Here is an 11,860-nt window from a genome sequence, read left to right as displayed (position 1 = left end):
TATACGGTTTTAATTTGCCTCTTTTGTAAAGTCTATTTTATGTCTTCGCCTGGGTTTATTTAAAATGTTGCAAAGTCTTTACAGAAATGTAAAAAAAAGGAGCATGGAGCGCACCTCCAAAAACTCATCCATTTGATGTAATGCTCAGACTGTATGAAGCCCACTGCCACGTCACGGCAAACCTCATAGTGGGTCCTAACATTTCCTGCCTGAACGGGAGCGGAGCCGTGCGCCACCCACCGCCGCAGCGACAATGCACCAGCAGGGCGGGCGGCCCGATGCCTCACAGCACCCATGCTGCAAGACCGAGTCCCCATGACTCCAGGCCACGCCGCCCCACAAGCACAAAACCACAGCAACAATGGCCGACACACTGCACCAACACCACATGAAAGGAGCAAAAACACTCACCTTCCTCAAGCTCTCAAGTGACAGCAAAAATAGGCTAGACCCTTCTGCAGAAATGTACTAGGCCCCCACCCCAAATTATTCTATAGGCGGCTGTCATTTTTACTCCGTTTTTTTGCGACATTGCAGTCGAACATATGAGACTTGTGCTAAATCCACCCAAATTCATGAAACCACACGCACAATTTATAAGAATCAGGCGCAAAAATATGTAGGAAAACTAAAAGACATCAAAAGAAAAGTGACTTAAAAACACATTACAAATCGGGCCCTTTTTTCCCCCTTTTTTGGCTCTGATCCCCGTACAACCAGCGATGTTCAGGTACATGGACATGGTGCTTTCTACAAAGTGATGTGAATGCTCAGTAACTTCACAGAGGTGACATGGAATACTTGTATACTCGTACATCTAGTGTATTCTACAGAAGAAAACCACATGCAGGACACCAGAAAGAAAAAGGGCAGAAAACTGTTTTTCTAAGGTTTATTTGTTATTAACATAACCCAGATTTTCCAGCTTTAGGCTCTAGTAAAGCATTGGATCAGACATTATGGATGGATCTACACCCCTTACCAATCACTCCATAGAACTTGATGGACATGTCTTTTTCTCAATCATACTAAGGCTGTGAGTACAAGGAGTCTTTCTGACGCTTTCAAAGCAGAAACTGAACCTCCAAGTTTTTGAGAAGTTTTACATTTTTGAGGTGAGTTTCCACTCCGTTTCTGCTCCAAAGACTCATCAAAAACTCAGTGTGAACAAACCCCAACTATGTACTGTAATTTCTGAAAGGTTTTAAAGACTTACTAATATGACAAACTGCCGGATACATGCAATAAACCTGCTAAGGGGCCAATCACAATGGGCCAGTAAAACTGCTAGCCGCACAGGCCCTGCGCAGACATTCGGCAGAGACAAGTGGTCTCATGCCATACCTCCATCTCACTTAAAGAAGCCCCCCCATGAGGATTCTTTATACTAAAGCTGCTTATATGTGTATGTAGTGTGGTGTGTGTTACTATACTGATCTACTGCCACATTCTTCAGGAGAAGGAGGTAGATGACTATATTAATACACTCACACTACACTACACTACACTACACTACACTACACTACACTACACTACACTCACACTACACTACATTACACTACACTACACTACACTCACACTACACTACACTACACTACAATACATTACACACACACATACACACACACACACACACACACATATACACGCACACATACACACACACACATACACACACACATACATACACACACACATACACACATACACACACACATACAGTACAGACCAAAAGTTTGGACACACCTTCTCATTTAAAGATTTTTCTGTATTTTCATGACTATGAAAATTGTACATTCACACTGAAGGCAACAAAACTATGAACTGACACATGTGGAATCATATACTTGACAAAAAAGTGTGAAACAACTGAAAATATGTCTTATATTCTAGGTTCTTCAAAGTAGCCACCTTTTGCTTTGATGGCTGCTTTGCACACTCTTGGCATTCTCTTGATGAGCTTCAAGAGGTAGTCACCGGAAATGGTTTTCACTTCACAGGTGTGCCCTGTCAGGTTTAATAAGTGGGATTTCTTGCCTTATAAATGGGGTTGGGACCATCAGTTGTGTTGTGCAGAAGTCAGGTGGATACACAGGTGATAGTCCTACTGAATAGACTGTTAGAATTTGTATTATGGCAAGAAAAAAGCAGCTAAGTAAAGAAAAACGAGTGCCCATCATTACTTTAAGAAATGAAGGTCAGTCAGTGCGAAAAATTGGGAAAACTTTGAAAGTGTCCCCAAATGCAGTTGCAAAAACCATCAAGCGCTACAAAGAAACTGGCTCACATGAGGACCGCCTAAAAGAAAAGGAAGACCAAGAGTCACCTCTGCTTCTGAGGATAAGTTTATCCGAGTCACCAGCCTCAGAAATTGCAGGTTAACAGCAGCTCAGATTAGAGACCAGGTCAATGCCACACAGAGTTCTAGCAGCAGACACATCTCTACATCAACTGTTAAGAGGAGACTTTGTGCAGCTCGCCTTCATGGTAAAATAGCTGCTAGGAAACCACTGCTAAGGACAGGCAACAAGCAGAAGAGGCTTGTTAAGGCTAAAGAACACAAGGAATGGACATTAGACCAGTGGAAATCTGTGCTTTGGTCTGATGAGTCCAAATTTGAGATCTTTGGTTCCAACCACCGTGTCTTTTTGCGACGCAGAAAAGGTGAACGGATGGACTCTACATGCCTGGTTCACACAGTGAAGCATGGAGGAGGAGGAGTGATGGTGTGGGGGTGCTTTGCTGGTGACACTGTTGTGGATTTATTCAAAATTGAAGGCATACTGAACCAGCATGGCTACCACAGCATCTTGCAGCGGCATGCTATTCCATCCGGTTTGTGTTTAGTTGGACCATCATTTATTTTTCAACAGGACAATGACCCAAAACACACCTCCAGGCTGTGTAAGGGCTATTTGACCAAGAAGGAGAGTGATGGGGTGCTACGCCAGATGACCTGGCCTCCACAGTCACCAGACCTGAACCCAATCGAGATGGTTTGGGGTGAGCTGGACTGCAGAGTGAAGGCAAAAGGGCCAACAAGTGCTAAGCATTTCTGGGAACTCCTTCAAGATTGTTGGAAGACCATTTCCGGTGACTACCTCGTGAAGCTCATCAAGAGAATGGCAAGAGTGTGCAAAGCAGTCATCAAAGCAAAAGGTGGCTACTTTGAAGAACCTAGAATATAAGACATATTTTCAGTTGTTTCACACTTTTTTGTTAAGTATATAATTCCACATGTGTTAATTCATAGTTTTGATGCCTTCAGGGTGAATTTACAATTTTCATAGTCATGAAAATACAGAAAAATCTTTAAATGAGAAGGTGTGTCCAAACTTTTGGTCTGTACTGTACATACACACACACACACACACGCACACACACATACACACACACACACACACACACACACACACACACACACACATACATACACACACACATACATACATACACACACACATACATACACACACATACACACACACATACATACACACACACATACACACACACATACATACAAACACATACACACACACACACGCACACATACATACACACACACACATATACACACACACACACACATACATACACACACACACACACATACATACACACACACACACATCCATACATATACACACACACACATACACACACACACACACACATACATATACACACACACACACACACACACATACATACACACACACACACATCCATACATATACACACAAACACATACACATACACATACACACACACACACACACACACACACACACACACACACACACACACACACACACACACACACACACACCGCAAGAGCTTCATGTGGTCAGGTCGGGCGATGGTGGCCGTCTGATCCTGGAACCTTGTTCTGGCAGGCACCACTGACATAAAGGACTCATGCAAGCATTGGTGGTTCAGTGGTAGAATTCTCACCTGCCTAGCGTGAGGCCTGTGTTCGATTCCCAGCCAATGCAGCACAGCTCTTTTCTCATTTGCTGACCATTGCAGCGCATCTCTTCCCTCATTGACTTTGCAGACACTTGCAAAAACATTGGGCACTTGCTGCTTTTCTTTTGCTTCCCATCCTTTTGGGCCTTCCCTGCCCTTTATCCTGTGGGGCTATGCTGTTTGTCATGTTTTGTAGCAAGCAGAAGGGGGCAGTTCTTAAGGGGTTATATGGGTTGACAGTGGTTAGCATAAGTAGTAAAAGGCAGCAATAAGCAACCGCCCAACATGGGGCTCGAACGCACAACCCTGAGATTAAGAGTTTCATGCTCTACCGACTGAGCTAGCCGGGCTGCAGACACACACGCAACGCAACGCAACGCACCGCACCGCAAGAGCTTCATTTGGTCAGGTCGGGTGGTGGTGGCCATCTGATCCTGGGACCTGGATCTGGCAGGCACCACTGACATAAAGGACTCATCCAAGCATTGGTTGTTCAGTGGTAGAATTCTCGCCTTCAATGTGGGAGGCCTGGGTTTGATTCCTGCCCAATGCAGCACAGCTCTTTTTCTCATTTGCTGACCATTGCAGCGCATCTCTTCCCTCATTGACTTTGCAGACACTTGCGAAAACAATGGGCACTTGCTGCTTTTCTTTCGCTTCCCATTCTTTTGGGCCTTCCCTGCCCTTTATCCTGCGGGGCTATGCTGTTTGTCGTGTTTTGTAGCAAGCAGAAGGGGGCAGTTCGTAAGGGGTTATCTGGGTTGACAGTGGTTAGCATAAGTAGTAAAAGGCAGCAATAAGCAACTGCCCAACATGGGGCTCGAACCCACGACCCTGAAATTAAGAGTCTCATGCTCTACCAACTGAGCTAGCTGGGCTGCAGACATGCACCGCACCGCACCGCACCGCACCGCACCACAAGAGCTTCATTTGGTCAGGTCGGGCGATGGTGGCCGTCTGATCCTGGAACCTTGTTCTGGCAGGCACCACTGCCATAAAGGACTCATCCAAGCATTGGTGGTTCAGTGGTAGAATTCTCACCTGCCACGTGGGAGGCCTGGGTTTGATTCCCAGCCAATGCAGCACAGCTCTTCTCTCATTTGCTGACCATTGCAGCGCATCTCTTCCCTCATTGACTTTGCAGACACTTGCGAAAACATTGGGCACTTGCTGCTTTTCTTTCGCTTCCCATCCTTTTGGGCCTTCCCTGCCCTTTATCCTGCGGGGCTATGCAGTTTGTCATGTTTTGTAGCAAGCAGAAGGGGGCAGTTCGCAAGGGGTTATCTGGGTTGACAGTGAATATTGCCTTTGTAATTTCTCTGTCAATTTGAAATTTACATCCCCCAAAATGGCCGCCGGGGCCCGCGCATGCGCAGTAGCATCTTTCGGTTGCTGGGTGCCATATTGCTGCAGGCAAGTTTCTTTTTCCTTTAGCAAAATGGCAACCGCGCGTGTGCAGTAACATCTTTCGGCAACCGAAAGATGCTACTGCGCATGCGCGGGCCTTTGCGGCCATTTTGGGGATGTAAATTTCAAATTGGCAGAGAAATTACAAAGGCAATATTTAAAATATTAGGCCGGCGACTGAAAGCACAGTGACCTGTCAGAGATAGGCATACATAATGAGAGCACCAGCTACAGCACCTCCCTAAAGTCCCACCCCAGAGCATGAGTATCTCATTATGGCAAAACTGAAACTAAAGATTATAAAAGAACCTCTGGACGGATTTCATCAACAAAGCTATCATTTTACTCAGTGTAATGGCGCCCACCGGTCAGTGTATGTGGTTTACTAAGCACAATCCTGCTGACAGGTGCGCTTTAAAGCCAAGTTCTCTAGTATTGTCACAAGTGTCATCAGCGCAACAAAAACTGTGGCACGGAAGATCCAAAGAGGAAGCTTGATGGAATCTTCAGAGGAATTTTTCCAGGGAACCACACGTAGTGGGTCATCCCAGGGCCGGCGTCAGCACCCGGCGCACCCGGGCAAATGCCGGGGCCCTGAGCAGGCAGAGGGGCCCACTGGCGGTCGCGCACCCCGCTGGGCTATGGGCGGAAGAGAGCGGTGTCAGCGCCCGCCCTTCTCCGCCGCTTGCTCAGGGCCCCGGCTGCCCGATACTTACCTCTCCCCATGCCTCCGCAGATCAGCTGTCTTCCTGCTCTGTGCTCCCTGTGACGTCTCAGGTGACGTCTTTACACCGCGCCCTCCCCTGAGCCGTCACAGGGAGCGCTGAGCGGGAAGACGCCGACAACGCTGGAGTTCGGACCCGAGCAGCGGGCAGCAGGTAGCAGAAGGGAGGTGAGTATTTGATTTTTTTTTTTTAATGTATGGAGGCATGGGGCAGTATAAAGAGAAGGGGGGGGGCATCCTGCATGGGGCAGTATAAAGAGAAGGGGGGGGCATCCTGCATGGGGCATTATAAAGAGAGGGGGGGACATCCTGCATGGGGCATTATAAAGAGGGGGGGGGCATCCTGCATGGGGCATTATAAGGTGGGGAACAGCCTGCATGGGGCATTATAAAGGGGGGGCAGCCTGTATGGGGCATTATGTGGGGGTTAACAGCCTGCATGGAGCATTAAAAGGGGGGGGGCCTGTATGGGGCATTATGTGGGGGGTAACAGCCTGCATGGAGCATTATAAGGGGGGGACAGCCTGTATGGGGCATTATGTGGGGGGTAGCAGCCTGCATGCAGCATTATATGGGGGCCAGTATCCTGTATGGAGCGTTATAAGGGAACCGGTATCCTGTATGGAGCGTTATAAGGGGACCGGTATCCTGTATGGAGCGTTATATGGGGGCCAGTATCCTGTATGGAGTTTTATAAGGGGACCAGTATCCTGTATGGAGCGTTATAAGGGGACCAGTATCCTGTATGGAGCGTTATATGGGGGCCAGTATCCTGTATGGAGCTTTATAAGGGGACCAGTATCCTGTATGGAGCGTTATATGGGGGCCAGTATTCTGTATGGAGCCTTATATGGGGGCCAGTATTCCGTATGAAGCGTTATATGGGGGCCAGTATTCCGTATGGAGCCTTATATGAGGGCCAGTATTCTGTGTGGAGCGATTCACCGGTTTCTGAGCTATTGTGGAATTTACAATAGATATCACTCATGTAATGTAAGAAGTGAAATCTTTGCATTGTACTATATATATATATATATATATATATATATATATATATATATATATATATATTTCTCCGCCGTATCTCTGCATCATGAATCGTGGTATGTGTTAAAGGGGCCCACTGAGACTCTTTCGCCCGGGGCCCAGAAAAACCTGGAGCCGACCCTGGGTCATCCTGTAATAAAAAAAAAACATTTAGAAATTCTCTTATACATAATCTAATCAACCAGAGAGCCCTTGTTATTATACAGTCATGGATAAAATATAAAGCTGCTTCATGAATATCCCATAGAGAAGGTCAGGGAGAAGTTTGGGATTTACCTCCAGGGTCCATGGAATATTGTTTATGGTTGGACTTTCATATGATGGACGGTGATGTATCCAGTATGAAAAGCCCTGCAAAAGGCGATAACATTAGCTGAACCTTTGTGACCCCATATGGATGAGACCATACTCAACGTCAGTGTACTGTGAAGAAGGGAGTAAAGCAACGTAAAGCTCAGAAATGGATAGTATAATACTCATCATCTTCAGAGGTCTCGCAGCAACAATTGAAAAAATGTAAAGCACTAAAGTTTTAATTTAAAAAAAAAATCTTTTAATGGTAAAAAAATATAAAAATTGTAAAAGTTTTGATATTTTCAACTTTTAAACACTAGGGGGAGCAGCTGCAGACATTTCCCATGAATCTAGTGTAGTGTTAGATTGCATTAAGACTGCAGTAAAAGTGGGCGGGATGTGCTCACATGGTGTGATGTCTCCTCCCCTCTTTTTCTGGTCCTTTGCAAAAAGATAAGTGAGAATGTAGTTTAGGGTCACAGTGCGGAGACATTCTGTTGGCTGCTGCAAAGTGTCACCAAGGACGGATAGCAGCGGGGGCGTTGTTAGGGTCTTAAAAGATCAGGTCCCAAACACCAAGGCATGTCCACGCTCTCCTCAGTATAGATAGATACAGGAGAATACAGCCGCCCCTGTAAGTGCTGCAAACATTGAATATATGACATTTGAACCGCATTACTGTTATATAGAATTTACTTATAAAAATTACAGTATTTAGCTCATAAATTGGCAAATTCAGGAGAGCCCACTAGCCGTGACAAGGTGACCTTTCTTTGATGGGATCCTAATCCTAATATTTATCAGTCATGCCTCTCCCGGGCTATAAGCGTAAAAATGTAAAGGGTAGGTAGGATCCAGCATTAATTAAAAGCCTTAGGCACCTTCATAAATTCATATAAAACCGTTACCGGAAAAACACCATCTATAATATAACACTGCAAGCGTGTCTCTGTCTGAAGCCTCGATAGACTGCGCATGCGCGACGCGCAGTCTCGCTCCAGACAGAATCACCCATCCAGCCGTTACAGGTAAAAGGAGTGTATGGCACCGGAGATCGCGGTATGCGTAGGCACTGAACGCATACCGCGATCTCCGACACCATACTTACATACTTACCTGACCGGGAGGAGCGTTGCCGCAGCGCCTCTCTTCGCCGGAGACGGTGGCAGGAGTGAGGCGCCGGATCGGCGCATGCACATAGCGCTATCTTGCGCCATTTTACTGAAGATACATTTGCAGTGTGTCTTCAGCAAAATGGCGCCGGACAGCGCGGTGCTCCGTCTCCACACTCCTCCCCCGGCCTCCGGCAGAACAGGACGCAGCAGCGCTGGAGCACAGAGAAGAAAGGTGAGTATAACTGTTTATTTTTTTGTATGTGTGTACAGTGTGAAAGGGAAGAGGGGGCCACACATACCAGAATTGTGGGGTGAGGGGACCATGCATACCAGGATTGTGGGGTGAGGGGATCAAGCATACCAGGATGAGGGGTACCACGCATACCAGGATTGGGGGGTGAGGGGACCATGCATACCAGGATTGGGGGGTGAGGGGTACCACACTTAACAGGATTGGGGGGTGAGGGGTACCACACATGCCAGGATTGGGGGTTGAGGGGACCATGCATACCAGGATTGGGGGGTGAGGGGACCATGCATACCAGGGTTAAGGGGTGAGAGGACCATGCATACTAGGATTGGGGGGTGAGGGGACCATGCATACCAGGATTGGGGGGTGAGGGGACCATGCATACCAGGATTGGGGGGTGAGGGGACCATGCATACCAGGATTGGGGTGTGAGGGGTGCCATGTATAACAGAATAGGGATGTGAGGGGTGCCATGCATACCAGAATAGGGATGAGGGGACCATACATACCAGGATAGGAATGATGGGTACCATGCATACCAGGATGAGGGGTACCATACATACCATGATAAGGATGAGGGGTACCATGTATGCCAGGATTGGGGATGAGCGGTACTATGTATACCAGGATTGCGGATGAGGGGCCCATGCATACCAGGATAGGGATGAGGAGTGCCATGCATACCAGGATGGGGATGAGGGGTGCCATGCATACCAGGATGAGGGTGAGCGGCCCATGCATACCAGGATCTGGGATACCATACATACCAGGATAGGGATGAGGGATGGGGTACCACACATACCAGGATTGGGGGTGAGGGGTGCCATGCATACCGAGATTGGGGGTGAGGGGTGCCATGCATACCAAGATTGGGGGTGAGGGGTGCCATGCATACCAGGATTGGGGGTGAGTGGTGCCATGCATACCAGGATTTGGGGTGAGGGGTGCCATGTATACCAAGATTGGGGGTGAGGGGTGCCATGCATACCAGGATTGGGGGTGAGGGGTGCCATGCATACCAGGATTGGGGGTGAGGGGTGCCTTGCATACCAGGATTGGGGGTGAGAGGTGCCATGCATACCAGGATGGGATGGTGGGGACAGGATGGGGGCAGCACAAATACCAGAAGGGGGGCAGCACATACCAGCATGGGATACCATATACCAATAAAAATGCTTGCCACCCGGGCGTAGAACGGGTTGAATAGCTAGTAGGTTATAATGGGCACGTGTGGTATCCATGGAAAAAACGGATGCCACACGTAACGCAGACATGTACATGTGAAGGGGGCCTTAGGCTGATCAGAGGAGTGCACAGTCAGAAAAGGAGGCTGTCACAACCTCCAAAAGTAAACTATAAAAAAAACTTGACCAGCACCTCCGAACAGAATAAAGCAAGTGTGAACAGGTGCAAGCTGCCTTAAGCTACAAGACTGCAGTCACTTTATGTGACTGCAGACTTGTGAATCCTCACATTGCACGCCCTGCTCTCTGTGAGGATTTTCAGGTGTCGGATGTGTGACCACAAGCATGTGATACGCATACTTCTACTTCTGGCCACATTCTGACTAGACTGTGTTCGGCTGCACTCAATTCACATCGGGCACCGACACCTGAGAATCCTCACAGCGCGCACAGAGAAATTGCAGGCTTGTAGCCTAAAGCTGGACAACCCCTTTAAGGTTGTTTTTCTTTTTCTTAAAACAAACCCTGTCCCCTGTAAAATTTTCAAGAAGGTTGGAAATTCTCTTTAAAGGAATTTTCCTTTAAATGTATGTTATTTACATACTTGCAGTCATGTGCGGACGAGACTCATCTTGCTCCACTCAATATAAGAGAATTGAAAGAATCTGGATGAGACTAGTCGGCATGTGACTGCAAGTATGTAAATCGCATACATGAGGTCAAGTGACCGCCCTCCCGCATTAAAATACAGGAAAATCGAGACAGTGTGCGCAAATCGTGACAGTGTGATAATTCAGCTGTCTGCAGTCAGAGTAACTGCAGACTTTTCTCTTGTGACCAGAAAACAACTATAAGAGAGTAAAGGATATTTCCAGGCATATGGGATTGATGACCTCTCTACATATACAGGATAGGTCATGAAAAGCAGATAGGTGGGGTCTGACAACTGGTGCCCCCATCAGTCAGCTGTTACAAGCTCCGGAGCAAGCGCAGCTCTATCCAGAGTGTAGTGGCCTCTGCCAGTCGCTGCTGGTACTGTAGTCACTACTATTCAAATGAACAGGAGCTGAGCTGCAGAACCAGCAGCAGCCGCTCAGTAATGCCGCCTGAGCAAACAGCTGCTCTTGGGGACGCCAGGTGTCGGACCCCCACTGATCTGCTATTGATGACCTATCCTGTAGATGTAGATAGGTCATCAATACTGTATGCCCGGACATCCCTTTATATCTTATAGGGTTTTCTGCTTGCAAAAGAAAAGTCTGCAGTCTCTCTCTGTGACAGCTGAATTATGACGCAGTGCGATATGGCAATACTGTATGCCCAGACATCCCTTTATATTTTGTCAAACTCAAATACCCGGAGGGCCAAAATGAAAAGCTTGGACAAAGTTGCAAGACAACCGTGATATTTATTTAAAAAATGTCTACAACTGAGGAAGTTTTCCCTTATCAAATATAACATTGAATAGTCCTCCATACAGTATAATGGCCCCGCATAGTCCTTCATACAGTATAATGGCCCCGCATAGTTCTCCATGCAGAATAATGGCCCACATAGTCATCCATACAGTATAATGGCCCTACATAGTCCTCCATACAGTATAATGGCCCCACATAGTCCTCCATACAGTATAATGGCCCCGCATAGTCCTTCATACAGTATAATGGCCCCGCATAGCCCTCCATGCAGAATAATGGCCCACCTAGTCATCCATACAGTATAATGGCCCTACATAGTCCTACATACAGTATAATGGCCCCACATAGTCCTCCATACAGTATAATGTGTCCCACATAGACCTCCATGCAGAATAATGGCGCCACATAGTACTCCATACAGTATAATGGGTCCCACATAGTCCTCCATG

At 47.1% G+C, this 11,860-nt stretch overlaps 3 non-coding genes across 3 annotated transcripts; 2 read left to right on the top strand and 1 right to left on the bottom strand.

Moving 5' to 3' along the window:
- The first annotated feature begins 3,927 nt into the window (after positions 1 to 3,927).
- On the top strand, positions 3,928 to 3,998 carry TRNAG-GCC (transfer RNA glycine (anticodon GCC)). The gene has a single exon. It is a non-coding gene; the product is annotated as a tRNA-Gly (tRNA).
- A 779-nt stretch (positions 3,999 to 4,777) lies between these two features.
- TRNAK-CUU (transfer RNA lysine (anticodon CUU)) lies at positions 4,778 to 4,850 on the bottom strand. The gene has a single exon. It is a non-coding gene; the product is annotated as a tRNA-Lys (tRNA).
- A 133-nt stretch (positions 4,851 to 4,983) lies between these two features.
- On the top strand, positions 4,984 to 5,054 carry TRNAG-GCC (transfer RNA glycine (anticodon GCC)). The gene has a single exon. It is a non-coding gene; the product is annotated as a tRNA-Gly (tRNA).
- The last annotated feature ends 6,806 nt before the right edge of the window (positions 5,055 to 11,860 follow it).

This window comes from Phyllobates terribilis, unplaced genomic scaffold (assembly GCF_046119375.1).
Source record: "Phyllobates terribilis strain yellow unplaced genomic scaffold, ASM4611937v1 Scaffold_36__1_contigs__length_13169755, whole genome shotgun sequence".
In the NCBI taxonomy this organism is placed as follows: Eukaryota; Metazoa; Chordata; class Amphibia; order Anura; family Dendrobatidae; genus Phyllobates; species Phyllobates terribilis.
Note: the sequence above shows the minus strand (reverse complement) of the source record. Positions and strands in the feature narration are given on the sequence as shown.